This window comes from Megascapheus bottae, chromosome 4 (assembly GCF_031878675.1).
Source record: "Megascapheus bottae isolate mThoBot1 chromosome 4, mThoBot2.hap1, whole genome shotgun sequence".
Lineage (NCBI taxonomy): Eukaryota > Metazoa > Chordata > Mammalia > Rodentia > Geomyidae > Megascapheus > Megascapheus bottae.
Genome location: NC_143512.1, coordinates 53,968,631 through 53,984,683, shown reverse-complemented (window position 1 = coordinate 53,984,683; position 16,053 = coordinate 53,968,631). Strand labels below are relative to the sequence as shown.

Here is a 16,053-nt window from a genome sequence, read left to right as displayed (position 1 = left end):
GACTGAGTGGAGAACAATGAGTTGGGAAAGCCAAGGTCATGTGATAAAAGTGGAGACAAAAACTTAGAAAAGAAGATGCAAGTCAAGCATGTAAAAATTAAGCCCTTATTAAAGCAAGGGGATCAAGGATTCATGGAGAATAGCATGCAAAGATTAGAGAACCAGACAGAGGTGGAATTAAAATAGAGACTTACATTAAAGGTGGGACTGAGAAGGATAAGGGGAAGAATGTTTCCTTCTGGGCCTCAAATGCTGTCTCCTCTCTTTCCCTTGTCTGCTGTCAGTGGGTGGGATCTTGGAAAGCAGATTAACCTAAGGGCTACCCACTTAAATTTGGTGAATCCTGGATCTATCCTCTGGGCTCTGTGACCTGAGATAGATCAACCTTATTGTTCCTCAACTTTCCTATTAGTAAAGTGTGTGTGTGTGTGTGTGTGTGTGTGTGTGTGTGTGTGTGTGTGTGTGTAATGTGAGTACCTACCTTAAGTGTAAGAAGGCTGGATCATTATTCAGTTATTAGCTATTAGAACTGAGGTGTTTGCAACATATGGAAAGTGAGCATCGGGATCAAACTTAGTAGAAAGAAAGGACAAGAAACTGGAAGTTGCTGAGTACCTGGGGCTTAGCTCTGTCAGCTATACAGGAGGCTGAGATCTGAGGATCGTGATTCTAAGCTAGCCTGGGCAGGAAAGTCTATTAGACTCTTATCTCGAAATAACCACCAAAACTTGGAGCTGTGGTTCAAGTGGTAGAATGCTAACCTTGAGGAGAAAAGCTTAGGGACAGCACCCAGACCCTGAGTTCAAGCCCCAGGGCTGCCATATAAACAGATATACAGACACACACACACACACACACACACACACACACACACACACACACACGCACACACACATGTACACACACAATAACAACAAAAGAAGCTGGAAGCCAAACCCCTCTTCTGATCTAGGTAACTGGTTCTGTGTGCTAAAACTTGTTCAAGAATTAAACCCTCATTAACCTTTTTCCTACATCCCCACACAGTACACAGTACACAATGATCCTTTTATCTGTTAATTTATCGGGAACATTAAAAGAAGCCATATGGGCTACACTTGAGACAACATGGAACACTTACTTATAAGGCCATCAGTGAATGGGTAAGTTGTCCTTGACTCTGTGTGCAGAATGCACACTTGTAAGGGAAGAAGTTAAATTCTCTGGCTGAGATTGGTGACTGGCAGGGTGTTTTGTACTTTTCACTGATCATCTCAGTTAGTGTCTGTCAACAGCCCAGGGAAAAGGAACCATCATTCTCAATGTGCAAATAAGGAAACAAATTGAGAGTCATCGGGCTTCATGTCTAGACACAGATAGCTAGAAACACATTCTTACACCGTGAAATGATTAAAAACAAAACTTCACCCCTTTTGCCTCCAAAAAAAATCAGGGATCTTTTGTCTTGGAATATTAGAGGATCTGAGTCATCTGTCCATATGACCCTAACCTCCACTTTTGTGATTACAGGTCCTAAGTCTCTGCAGATCACATCATAGAAGAGAAATGTCCACGGGGTGTAGTAATTCATTCTGAACAACCTAGAATGGTATTTATTAATTAAGGGCACATATATTACAATCATTATTCTCTGCCAGTGGAAACTTTCATTGCTATGGCAAAATACCTGAGATAATCATTTTATCATGAGGAAAGGTCTGAGTCAGTTACTGAGTTTTTAATGGTCAGGTGGCTCATTGCATTTGGGCTTTATTGGTGTAATATATCATGGAGGTAGTGCATGGCGGAGGCAGCTGCTTACCTCATGGCAGTCAAGAGGAAATGAGAGAGACAGAAAGAGGTCAGGGTCCTGATATTCCCTTCTGGGCACATTGCCCATAACATAACTTCCTTCCACTGGGTTACACGCCCTAAAGTTGTACATGATCCTATAATGCCACAGGTTGACTACCAAGAATTTAGCATTTGGGCTTTTGGGGAACACTTATAACCCAGCCATAACACTGCCTGTGGAATGAAGAAAGCAAATTTCATCAGAAGATGAGCTGATATGTAAAGGTATGGTCTGTGTATTGATATGCTATGGTCTGCACTAGATTTTTTTTTGGCCAGTCCTGGAGCTTGAACTCAGCACCTTGGCACTGTCCTTGGGCTTTCTCAAGGCTAGTGCTCTATCACTTGAGCTACAGCACCACTTCTGGCTTTTTCTGTGTATGTGGTACTGAGGAATCAATCCCAGGGCTTTGGGCATGCTAGACAAGCATTCTACCACTAGACCATACTCCAGGCTCTGAACTAGATTTTTCTGAAGACCAACTTATCATAAAAACTTGTAAACAATGTTCATTGCAGCATTACTCACCATAGCAAAGATATGGAACCAACTTAGATGACCCTCCGTTGATGAATGGATCAACAAGATGTGGTATTTGTACACAATGGAATTCTATGCTGCTGTCAGAAAAAACGACATCGCTCCATTTGTTAGGAAATGGAAAGACTTAGAAAAAAATCATATTTAGTGAAGTAAGCCAGACTCAAAGGAACTTAGGTTCAATGGTTTCCCTCATTTGTCATAATCAGTAGAAACCTTGGGCTCTCCTAGCAGAGATTTGCAATAGAGCAAAACCTTGATACATAAGGCCATATAGTATGAAGCTAATTGAAAGGACCTCTAGGATATTGAAACAAAAGTCATATAATGAATGATTGTTGTCCTTAATGTACTATGTTATCTCTCATCTCTTTTGCTGTCCCTTGGTTATCTCATATTGTTACAGTATCTCACTTTGTTATCTGATATATTGGATATATTTGTATTTGGTTATTTGAAATTGGATAGGGAAGGGGGGAAAACCAAGATGGGGGGTGGGGGGGAGGGTAATGGGGACCAAGACATGTGAAAGAGTATCAATGTATGTGAATTAATGCACCTGCTATCTGGCAAATATCATGTAACCCTTTTATTAATTACAATAAAAATATTAAAAACTTGTACATTAATAAATAAATAATAAAATAATAGTAATAAAAGTAAAGTAGGGAGAGAGAAAGAGTATGTGGTGTGTGTGTGTGTGTGTGTGTGTGTGTGTGTGTGTGTGCGCGCGCACGCACGCATATGTGTTGATACTGGGGGCTTGCACTCAGGGCCTGGGCATTGTCCTTTAGCTTTTTCTGCTCAAGGCTAGTGCCGTACCACATGGGCTATACCACTTTCAGCCTTTTCCTGGTTAATTGAAGATGTGAATCCCATGGATTTCCTGCCGAGGTTGGCTTTAAAACCTCCTCCTCCCCTTTCTCCATCTTCTTCATCCTCTTTCTCCATCAAGATGCATCATATAAACTGACATGTTGAATCAAAATCCCTTTTTATGACTTTCTTAAATATAATACATTGTTTTCAAAAGAATTTTTTGTATATTTTGGATAACATTTACTTGGCACAGTGTCTTTGGCAAATATTTTCTCCACGTCTGTGCTTTGTTTTCTAATATACCTCACATTTTCTTTCATTGAGAAAAACAATTCCATTTTAATGAGATCCAGTTTATTAATTATTTCTTTTATTGAATGTACTTCTGGTGTTATACCTAAAAATTCATGGTCTTAAGTTCATCGAGATTTTCTCCTAAATTATCTCCTATGAGCTTTATAGCTTTGTATTTTACATTTATATGTAGCTCTATTTAGAGATAATTTTTGTGAAATGATTTGCTTAAGGACTTTGTCTAGATTTTCTCTCCCCTCACACTTTATTTTTGTGCTGGTTCTGGGGCTTGAACTCAGGGCCTAGGCACTATTCCTGAGCTTTACTCTTCAAGGCTAGTGCTTTACCACCTGACTCACAGTTCCACTTTTGGCTTTTTTGGGGTAATTAGAGATAAGAATCTCATAGGCTTAGTGGCTCTGTGGCTCAAGGAATAGGGTGGTAGCCTTGAGCTGAAGAGCTCAGGAACAGCATCCAGGCCCAGGGTTCAAATCCCATGACTGACAAAAAAAAAAAGAATCTCATGGGCTTTTCTACTTAGACTGGCTTTGAACTATAATCTTCAGATCTCAGTCTCCTGAGTGGCTAGGATTTTAGGCACAAGAAACTGGCACCTGGCAAGATTTCCTTTTCTTCAAATTAAAAAAAATGCTATTATAAAGCTGATGTGCAAAGGGGTTCCAGTGACATAAATCCATTTATTTATTTATTTATTTATTATTGTAATTAGTAAAAGGGTTACATGATATCCATTTATTTTTGTACAAGGCACTCTTTCCCTTTCTCTCCAGTTCTCCCCCCCACCCCGTCCCCACCCACATGTTGTGGGTTCATTTTCCAGTGTCTAGTGAGAACCACTGCTGCCTTTGCTTACTCTTTGTCCTTTCCAACAAACAAGAGAAAAAGGAAAACAAAACAAAACAAAACAAAAGGAAAACAGCGACAAAAAAGCAAACCACTTGTTTCTATTTCCTGGAATTAATTTTGATGAGTATTGTTGTGTATGATCAGATGCACATAGACACAGTGCCTTTGGGTCTGATTCTGTTTTTTTTTTCCCTATGGATATCCAGTTGTTCTAGCAACATTTGTTGAAGTGACCATCTTGTCTTTTCTCTGTGTAACTGTCTTTGCTAGTTTGCCAAAGGTGACTTGATTATATTTATATTAGTCTATTTCTAAAGTCTCTCTGTTCTGTTTCATTGACTTATTTGTCTAATCTTTTGCCAGAACCACAGACTTGATTAATGTAACACCATAAAATTGGAGCCAGGGAGAAGTAAACTTATGACTTTATTTGTCTTCAATATTATATTAGCATTTCTGGATCTTTGCCTATCTTACCCTTTTAAATTATTGCATGGAGTGATAGTCTATGCATATGCTATAATTTGGCCCATCTATTAATGACATATTTTAAAGTTAATTGTTTTTTCTAACACTAATAATTGTTATATATATATATATATATATATTGAGAATCTCTGTGAGTGTAGCTATAGGAGATTGCTAATTACTGCCAAATTGGCCTTGTTAGATACTGTTCTAAGTTATACTACCCCTACATCTTCAATGATGCAGAGCATCTGGAAGCATTCTATTTTTACAGGTTTAGTGAATGGAAAATGATGCTTTATTGCAGTTTTAATGTACATTTCTCTTATGGTGATCATTTTCTACATTAAAAGCCACTGTGATTCCTATCTACAAATTATCATCTTTTCTCACTTTTCAATTAAGTTAGATTGCTGATCTTTTTTTTGTAACAGGGTTATAGGATTTTCCTTTTTTTTCTTCCCTTCCCTTCCCTCCCCTCCCCTCCCCTCCCCTCTCCTCCCCTCCCTTCCTTTTCCCTTTCCTTTCCTTTCTTTTTTGCCAGTCCTAGAGCTTAAACTCAGGGCCTGAGCACTGTCCTTGGGCTTTCTCAAGGCTAGGGCTCTGCCACAGCGCCACTTCCAGCTTTCTCTGTGTATGTGGTGCCGAGGAATGGAACCCAGGGGTTCATGCATGCTAGCTAGGAAAGCACCCTAGCACTAGGCCAAACTCCTGCCAAACTCCTGACCCTGTCTTGGATTCGATGTTTTGGTTCCCTCCTTCTGTGACTGGGATTACAGATGGGCATTACCAAACCTTTCTCAATTTCTACTTTTTAAAGATGAAACTCACACAATCTGCTATACCCCCATTGTGGAGTTGTTTTGAGACTCTATAAGGATAATAGGTATGCATGTTAGAGTATATTAAATATGATGCAATTGCATAGGCAGAACTAGTAGTATTCAGTAGTGACTGAATACTACCAGTTCTGCCACTGATCTGAGCAACAAGTCTGGCTTCATTATCACTTGATTTTTTTTTTCATATTAATCACAAACTATTGGAAGCCACCCTTTGATGTGAATTATATAGTAGTTGTAGACAATAGGAATTCTTGAAGAGTTTTGTTTTGGAGTGAGTCTCACAGTTCTTTCCCTTCTATCAAACTAAGACACAGAAGAGCTGGGCACGGGTGGATCATGCCTGTAATCCTAGCTACTCAGGAAGCTGAGACCTCAGGATCACAGTTTGAAGCCATCCCTGGCAGAAAAGTCTGAAATTCTTATGATCAATTGAACACAAGAAAACAAGAAGTGGCACTGTGACTCAAAATGGCAGAGTGTAGCCTTGGGCAAAAGAGCTAAGGGACAGCCTCCAGGCCCCAAGGTCAAGGTCTATGACCAACAAAAAAAGCAAAAAAGCTCCAAACAAACAAACAAACAACCAAAACAAAAAGATACAGAAGAGGCTGGGAGTTTGGCCTAGTGGTACAGTGCTTGCCTAGCATGCACGAAGACCTGGGTTCGATTCCTCGGTACCACATACTTAGAAAAAGCCAGAAGTCGTGCTGAGGCCCAAGTGGTAGAGTTCTAGCCTTGAGATAAATCCAAGGACAGTGCTCAGGCCCTGAGCTTAAGGCCAAGACAGGCAAAAAAAAAAGATTCAGAAGAGTCACAGGATAGTAGATATTAAAGAACTGATGTAACAACACCTTTGGACTCATGGCTATTTTGTTTAATCTCAGTTCTTTACTGGTGTGATTGTATTATATAAGTTTTCATGCCTTTTAGTACTATTTATTTCATGAAAAGCATGTGCCACTCAAATGGTGCAATACACACAAAAGACTTATCACAGTGCCAGGTGCATGCTAAGTTTCAAAAAATATTCATTACTATCAACCTTATAGATACTGCCAAGGATGACATTTATAGTTTGTGATACTTGTCTGTGACCACTGTAACCAATTTCTACAGACTTGGTGCCTTAAAAAAACATGTATTTATTCACTTAGAGTTCTAGAGCCCAAAAGTCCAAAATCAGTATCACTGAACTGAAGCCTTAGCTTGTTTGGGCTGGTCTCTCTGGGAGACTTGCAGGGAATTTGCTTCCTTGACTTTTGCAGCTTCTAGAGCTTCATATGTTATTTGGCTCCATGACCTCTTATTTCATCTTCAAAGTCATATTCAAATCACCCTGTTGTTTTTCTTAAGGTTCTATTAACACTGATTTTTTACATCATATTTCAAATGTCAAATTTAACAAACAAGTATTCAAGAGTGGAATCTCTTGGCACATAAAATTAAGAACAAAATCAAAATTAAGCTGAATCTTTGTATGTCATAGATACATATTGATCTGCATAATATGTCAATATGTCTATAGAATATATATCCCATCCTATGTCTATTTAATTATATTTATATCTCCAAGTTCATGTCAATGACCTGAGTACTCGAGTACTGAGTCACTGCTCTTGCGTTGCTTGTATCTAACATCCACATACCATATGCCTTTGGTTCCTATAGTCTTGGTTTATCTCACTCAGCATAATTTGCTCTGGTTCCATCCACTTCCCAGCAAATGCCATTATTTTATCTTGTCTGGTGGCTATGTAGAATTCCATTGTATATATGAACCACATGTTTTGTATCCATTCATCTGCAGTAGGGCATCTGGATTGTTTCCATCGCTTGGCTATTGTGAATAGTGAAGAGATGAACATGGCTGAGCAGGTGTCCTCATCTTATCCTGGGTTATGATGCTCAGGGTAGATGCCCAGGAGTGGTATGGATGGGTCATAGGGAAGGTCTATTTTTAGTTTTTTGAGGAACCTCCAAACTGCCTTCCAGAGTGGTTGTACTAGTTTACAATCCCACCAGCAGTGCAATAGGGTTTCTGTTTCTTCACATCCCTGTCAGCATTTCTTGCTGTCTGAATTCAGAATATTGGCCATTCTGATTGTATAAGACAAATCACCCTGTTTTTACAATTTATCCATTTCTTGCTGCCTCTCCATTTTCCTCCTAAGAAGGACATTTGTGAATACATGTAGGGTCTGCTGGGTAATCCAGATAATCTTATTATTTCACAGTCCTTAATTCAATCACATCTGCAAAGTCCATTTTGCCAGATGTGGTAAAAGTCACGTGCCCCTGCGATTAGAACCTGAATATCCCTTGGAGTGAGGAAGCGATTACTCAGTCAATAACATCATTTAACTTTATTTTAGTTTTATTCTTGCTCTGCCTTCTTACCCTCTCCAAACAATGTTTATATGGCTAACAAAGAATTAAAATAGGACAGGATTCACATCTTATATTTTATGGTAGTGGGATTTTAATTCAGGCTGATCTTGTACTGCAGTTCACCTATCCATGCCTTCCTGATTTCATGCATGATCATGTTTCATTTTCCATCTTAATTTAGAGAGTTGTAAATATTTCCTACTCTAGACCTTTCACTTTCTTTCTACATATTTACTGAGACTGAATTCTAGTGCTAGAAATGGAGCACAGTAGAAATTCTGCCTAACCTTATGAGACATGCAGAGGAGAAAGGGTTAATAAAATTTAATCACATCATGTCAGCATATAGATAATAACTACAGGACACTTTGAGAGTGTAGAGAAAGTATTGCATGTTACAATGTATTATAATATGTAAATGGAATGTTTTGATTTGGTTCTAAAATGCTCCCCAAAGGCTATGTGCTATAGGCCTGGTTAGTAGCAGAAAAGGCTGTGCTAAGTGATGAATCATGAAGTCTCTGATCTCATCAATCAGTTCATAGTTGAATGGATTCTTAGTAGGTGCTAGAAACTGTAGGAAATAGGGCCTTTGTGGAAGAAGGCAGTCAGAGAGGATGTGCCCTGAAAGAGTATATGTTGTCTTCCCCTTTCTCTTAGTCTTTGCCTCCCTCCCTCCCTCCCTCCCTCCCTCCCTCCCTCCCTCCCTCCCTCCCTCCCTCCCTCTCTCTCTCTCTCTCTCTCTCTCTCTCTCTCTCTCTCTCTCTCTCCTTTCTCCGCTTCTTGGAGGCCATGCTATATGATATATGACCAGTTTTGCTCTACCACATGATCCCTGTCATTCTGTTTTGTCTCACTTTGGGCCAAAAAAGCCATGATCCAGCCAACTATGGACTGAAATCTCTGAACACTGAGTTCAAATAAATTTTTCCCCTCATTTGTTTTCTTGGGCATTGTAGACAACCTTAAGATATTTACTCTCCCAGAGACATCGTTGATATACTTCATTATGTTTATCTAGGAAGTTGGGCTCTCCTAGCAAAGATTTACAATAGAACAAAATCTAGACACATTAGACCAAATAGTACGACACTAAATGTAAGGACCTCCAGGATAAGGAAACAAAAACCATATAATGAGTGACTGTTGTCCTTAATGTACTATGTTATCGCTCATCTCTTTTGCCATCCCTTGGTTATCTCATATTGTTACAATATTTCACCTTGTAATCTGATATATTTTATATGTGCTTAATTGATTATTTGAAATTGGATAGGGAAGGGGGGAAATCAAGATAAACAGTGGGGGGGAGGGGGGGAGGGAAATGGGGACCATGTCATGAGAAAGGGTATCAATGTTTGTGAAGTTATGCACCTTCTATCTGGTGAATATAATGTAATCCTTCTATTAATCACAACAAAAATTATTTGATAAAAAATAATAATTAAGAAAAGAATATAGGAAATTGTTATTACTGATGAGAAAATTCCTAAAATACCTTATCAAAATAGGAATCAAGCAGAGGAGACACCACTCTTGGAACAAGAGAATATTTCACCTCAGAAAATATTCTGATGGAACAAGATATTACAATTTTCTTTGAACTACTAAGCAGAGGATAGGATTTGGTTTATATTGCTTTATGTGTGGTGAACTTAATTTAAGGAATGGCTTAGACTGGTCCTAGGGCTAGGGTCAAAGGAAAGCATCAAATTAGAATTTGTCCATTAGGATTAATGCTATAATTGACAATAATGATATTTTAAAATCATTTTTATAAGATTGCTCAAGAAATTAAAGATTGCTCATGAACATTACTACAAGTACCTAGTGGAAAAGAATTTTGTTATTTTTATTTTCCTAAAGTCCAAAGTAATAGTAAAAAGATTTCTATCAAAATAATGCATAATGTTGCTATGTCTTATAAAATTAAAACAGTGCCAGACAACAATTTGTTAGATTTTTTTCATATATTTTTTCTTGTAATTAATAGAAGGGTTACATGATATTTGCCAGATAGATGGTGCATTAATTCCCATACATTGATACCCTTTCACATGTCTTGGTGTCCATTTCCCCCCCCCCCACCCCTCATCTTGTTTTCCCCCATTTCCTATCCAATTTCAAATAACCAAATACAAATATATCCGATATATCAGGTAACAAAGTGAGATACTGTAACAATATGAGATAACCAAGGGACAGCAAAAGAGATGAGAGATAACATAGTACCTTAAGAACAACAATCATTCATTATATGGCTTATGTTTCTATATCCTAGAGATCCTTTCATTTAGCGTCCTACTATATGGCCTTTTGTATCAAGGTTTTGCTCTATTGCAAATCTCTGCTAGGAGAGCCCAAGATTTCTACAGATTATGACAAATGAGGGAAACCATTGAGCCTAAGTTCCTTTGAGTCTGGCTTACTTCACTTAATATGATCTTTTCTAAGTCTTTCCATTTCCTAACAAATGGGGCAATGTCATTCTTTCTGACAGCAGCATAGAATTCCATTGTGTACAAATACCACATAGCTAGTAAACTAATTAGGAAGCCTACAGAGTGGGAGAAGATCTTCCCCAACCATACAACAGACAAAGGCTTCATATCTAAAATATATCAACAGCTCAAAAAATTGAATCAATCCAAAACTAATCTCCAAAGTAACAACCATCCCATTAAAAGATGGGCTAAAGACTTAAAGAGAGTCTTCTCTGAAGAAGAAACAAAAATGGCCTATAGGCACATGAAGAAATGCTCAACATCTCTGGTCATAAAAGAAATGCAAATCAAAACAACTCTAAGATTCCACCTCACTCCAGTTAGAATGGCCAGGATCAAGAAAACTAATAACAACAGATGCTGGAGGGGATGTGGCCAGGAGGGATCACTACTACACTGTTGGTGGGAGTGCAAACTCGTTCAACCACTATGGAAAGCAGTATGGCAGTTTCTCAAAAGACTAAACATAGAGCTCCCCTATGACCCAGCAATTCACTACTTGGCATTTACCCAATCATCCAGAAACAAAGACATACTAAATCCACCAGCACAACAATGTTCATTGCAGCACTATTTACCATAGCAAAGATATGGAACCAACCTAGATGTCCCTCAGTTGATTTTTTTTTTTGTGGGTCATAGGGCCTGGGTGCTGTCCCTCAGCTCTTCAATTTAAGGCTACTGCCTTACCCTTGAGCCATGCCCCACTTCCTGTTTTCTAGAGGTTAATTGGAGATAAGTGTCAGGTCCTTTTGTGCCCGGGCTGGCTTTGAACCTTGATTCTCAGATCTCAGCCTCCTGAGTAGCTAGGATTACAAGTGTGAGCCACTGAACCCTGCTAGAATATTTTTAAATTTTAAATTATTGTCAGGGTCATGTACAGAGGGGTTACAGTTATATACATAATAGGGTAATGAATACATTTCTTGGACTTTCCAAACCTCCAGAAGGCAATTAATTTTAATTAATTAAACATTCTATCCTGTTAGAAAAGCTAAAATGTACCCCTTCTCATGTTTTTCTCCCACTTTCCATCCTCCTGTTATAATATTTTCTCTCTTGATCCCTTATCTCCATCTTAAAAATTCCATACAAACATATTCCTTGAGAGTATCTTCAAGATACCACCTAACATTATTATCTGGTAATAATGCTTCATATTTGAAGGTAGGTTTACTTTCTCTAAACATGCTTATTTCAACTAATGATTCTGAATGCCTACTGTATTGCAATCCATAAGATAGGGTTTGGTATTCATTAAGAAAATAATCAAAAAGACAGTGTGATAATAGAAGCTGAAATAGAAATGATGGAGGCCCAAAATTTCAATCTATTTTAGGAATTCATATGAAATGGAGCAGGTTTGTTTCTTCCCCTGAGTAGATTGTTAAAAGGATGTTGCCTTTCAGTAGGCTTTTTCTTCCCCCTTTGGTGCCAGTCCTGAGGCTTGCACTCAGGGGCTGGGCACTGAGCTTTTGTGCACAAGGCTAGTGTAGTACCACTTGAACAACAGTTCTACTTTTTGTATTTTGGTGGCTCATTGAAAAGTCTCACAGATTTTCCTTCCCAGGCTGGTTTTGAACTGCAATCCTCAGATCTCTGCCCTCCTAAGTAGCTAGGATTATAGGCATGAGTCACTGGCGCCAAGCCTTTCAAAATACTAACAGTAATTTTTTTTAAAATGGTGATCATAAGGCTTTGATATGAGGACACATTAGAAAAAATGAAGAAAAAGAAGAGAGCTGTGAGGCCGAGGGTTAGCTTTCCCTGCTTAAGAAGCAGATGTCAAGAATTTGCTTGGAAGATGAAGTAAGAAACAGCAGGTGAACAGGCTGTGGCTGAACTGGTGGGCAACTGGTACAAGCCATGGTTTACTCCTGCGGTCTGCACCCAACTTTCAGACTTCCACAGGAAGTACAGAGTTTTGGTTGGTCCAAAAAAGTTCAGTGGACAGAGGGCAAAGGTTGTGCTAGGAACTTTTTATCTTCAGACAACAGAGTTGAAAGCAGAGAAATAACTTGAAAGTATGCATTTTAGAAAACCATTTTTTAAAGGAAGGTGCACAGAAGTGATGTAAAGCTAAGAAAACAGAGGCCAAGGGAGAAGCTTTTGCCATAGTCCAAGCATGGGATATTGAAAACTAAGTCAAAATAGATGGGGGAAAAGAATAGATTTATTGGAGAAATTGACATGATCAAGAGATGAATTGTCAATAGTGGGAGACACTGGGGGAGTAATATTTCGTTTTCTAGCCTGGGAGATGGATGGATAGCTGGTATCCTGAACCTAGATGGCACGTACTTGAGAAGCATATGGAGGAAAGAATGGTATGTTTTATTCATATTAAAATAGAGATTCTAATCGAGTGTTGATAGCTCATGCCTATAATCTTAATTACTTAGGAGGCTGAGATCTGAGGATCATAGTTTGATTTATCAGCCAGCTCTCCATGAACAATCTGATACCCTTACCTCTATTTCATCACAGAAAACCAGAAGTATTTGAGTTCCACCATCATATAACAACAACAATACATAGAGTTCCTACAAACTATGCTTCTGAAATGTTCATAGTCCCTTCATGATACTGATTGTTCTCTAAGTTTTGATATCTAATTCATTCCATTCTGAGAATAAGCAAGTAGACTTGCTCATGAACGAAATAGTCAAGTTCCTTATATAGAAGCCTTATAGAAGGGATAGACTTGTTCAAGGAAAAGCAGTCTTGAATAGTAACATGGACAAGACATATTCTATTTAAAAGTGTGATAGGTGAAAAAAGCCTCTGTATAGGACTTGTCTCAATTTGTGTCACAGTCTCTTCAGGTGGGAATTTTCTAGCCAATGAATAGAGTGAAGGCTAATGAATGGAAAATTACTAAGAGGAAGCAAAAGAGATACGGGAGATGCTAGCTAAATCCATGTACAGGATTCTTTGCAAAGACAGACCAGAGGCTCACATACTAATTGTGGAAGGTGAAGAGTGTGGTTAGATATTGGGACTGATTAGATGTAGAGTAGAGATTCTCTCTAATGAGACTAGGTGGGGTTGTTGTTGTTGTTGTTTTTTGTCCCCATTTTCCTCCCTCCCTCCTCCGCTCCCTCCCAATTATCAAGCTTGGATTCTTGACATACTGAAATGTGGAGTTAAAAAAAGATGCCACCAAGGAGCCTGAAGAAATTTGGTTGAGGGGAACATATCTTGTCCAGCTGTAGAACCCTCCTTTGTCTTAAGAAGGTTTTGATGAATTTTCCTTTTCTCATTGTTTTCAGAATGCAGGATTCTATACTGGCCTGTGGAATCTGACCACAAGTAAGCTGATGAGGGAACATTCTTTGATGTAGCATTGCTGAGATGAGATGACGGCACTATTTTTCAGGACCTTTTATGCTCTCTCCTTGTCTTTGAATGAGTTTTGGGTTGCTGCTTTGAACGAAAAGCTCAGGAGAAATCTTTTGAAAATAGACTCCTAAGTCTGAACTAAATCACAATGATTCAGGCACCAGGGAGACATTAAAGGAAAACTTACTGAGACTGTTGAAATTTTATTTTACTTTTTTTTTTGGCGCAGAGACTTTACTTAAAGAAAGAAATGTGATGCTCCTTTCTTCTGGAGAAACAAAGATGTGATATTTTTCTTTTTGTCTCTTCCTGAGTTGTACTCAGGAGTCCCATGAGATGCTTTAAGAAATGAGAGCAGTGGTGATTTCTCAGATGAAAGGGCTTTTCCATCTGTTCTCCCGGACACTGCACTGTGGGGGGACCAACCTTACCCTCATCCCCCACAAGTCCTGTCACTGATGCTCATTCACAAGCCAGACAGCACCTCCTCTCTGCGCTGCCTGTGGTAAAGTCTATCATAAAACCCATTGTGTGCATTCTTTATCACTCCACTTTTGCCTGGGGAATCCTGCGGCACCTTTCCACTCTACATGTCTCCAGAGGAAATCCATCATGATATCCTGTTTGATAACATGAGCATGTATACGTGACCATATAAAATGATGCTAATCAAAATGAACTCTAAGATATGGAAACAAGACTGTTTTGTTTCTCTTTTTTGTTTTTTCTTTTTAAGGTACTGTGTAAAGTTATTTCTTTTTTTCATTCATTTCCCTTTCCCCTCTGTTTCTCCCCTGTTATCACTGTTTTTCATTTTGATACTCTGTGTCTTGTATATACAATTATCTGATTGGGGGAAGGAAGGGAACAACAAAATGGTGAGACAAAGGACAAAGAGTGACCAATGCAACAGCAATACTCACAAGACAATATGTTGGAAATGAACCTTACAACTTGGGAGGGAGTAGTAGGGGGATGGAAAGTCAGAGAAAAGGAGAAAGGGGATTAGCAATGATCTACAAGAAATGTACTCATTACCTTATTTATATAACTATAAACCTTCTGTACAGCACCTTTACAAAAAATAAAATTAAATAAAAAAATGAGCTTTTGTCATTTCAGGTGCTTGAATGGGAGCCAGTGATTGTAGGTGAAATGTCTGAACTATAAAGAACTGAACCAGCTGGTGAAGCTTATCTCTAGAAAATTTGAAAGTGATTTCTCATCTTACAGCAATTGAAGGTGTAGTTTAATTTTTTTTAATGTGATAGGTTCCATTTCTGGTTGTAATTTGGATGGAAGGCAAACAGCCTCTGAGGGATTTCATTAGAAAGAGAGGAGGAAAAGCACCTTCTCCCAATCCCATAAGGCTCAGTTTCCAGTTTCTTAAGAATTCAGAGAACTCTGGCTTGTGTCTCTATTCTTGGCCGTGGTAGAAGAGGAAGACAGCCTGGTTTGTGGTGGAGCAGGAAGAGAGTACCAGAGAGCTGGAGAAACACTTCCTTAGGCCCTCAACCTAAGTCTGTGGGAAAGTGTCTGGCTTATCACTCAACTTGTGCATTTAAATGGAAAAATACACGGAGACAATCTTTCCATTTGTTCTAAGAAATGATTCATAAAATGTCACTAACAAGCTCATCTCCCTTTCTCCCCACCCACCTTGTCTGCATGGAAAGTGCTGATCTAAGTCTGCTCTTCTTATGTTTCCTTAGCCCATAAAGAATGTCAAATAAAATGAATAAATAGCTATGATGTTATTTCCATTATGCATTACTATTGAATTAAGTTTGAAACTTGAGGCTTATTTATCTCAGAGTCTCTCGTGTACCATTTATTACCTCTGCTCCTCAGTTCTTATGATACCCTAGGTAGGCTCTTTTGTAGTACCAGAAATCATATATGCAGATGTCATGTCACTCAAAGGTTACATCTGAGGTATAAGTGGTAGATGGCAAGGCAAAAAAAGCAGAAGCAAAGTAAATTAAAAAACAAACAAACAAATAAAAGCCAACATTGACAGTGTATACTTGTATTTCCAGCTACTCATAAATTCAAGACCAATTTGGACACCATAGTAACACTCTCAAAAACAATGTCAATTTTTTGGTCTTAATGCAGCTTTGTATCTTAACCAAAGAGAGTTAGCCACTCAGAT

At 38.6% G+C, this 16,053-nt stretch overlaps 1 long non-coding RNA gene across 1 annotated transcript in view; it reads left to right on the top strand.

The window, feature by feature from the left end:
* LOC150064467 (uncharacterized) overlaps positions 1 to 15,619 on the top strand; it is a 37,167-nt gene extending 21,548 nt beyond the window's left edge. Inside the window, exons 3-4 of the long non-coding RNA XR_016535162.1 lie at positions 13,829 to 13,868; positions 15,021 to 15,619. This is a non-coding gene — a long non-coding RNA (uncharacterized LOC150064467). The remainder of the gene's footprint in view (positions 1 to 13,828; positions 13,869 to 15,020) is intronic.
* The last annotated feature ends 434 nt before the right edge of the window (positions 15,620 to 16,053 follow it).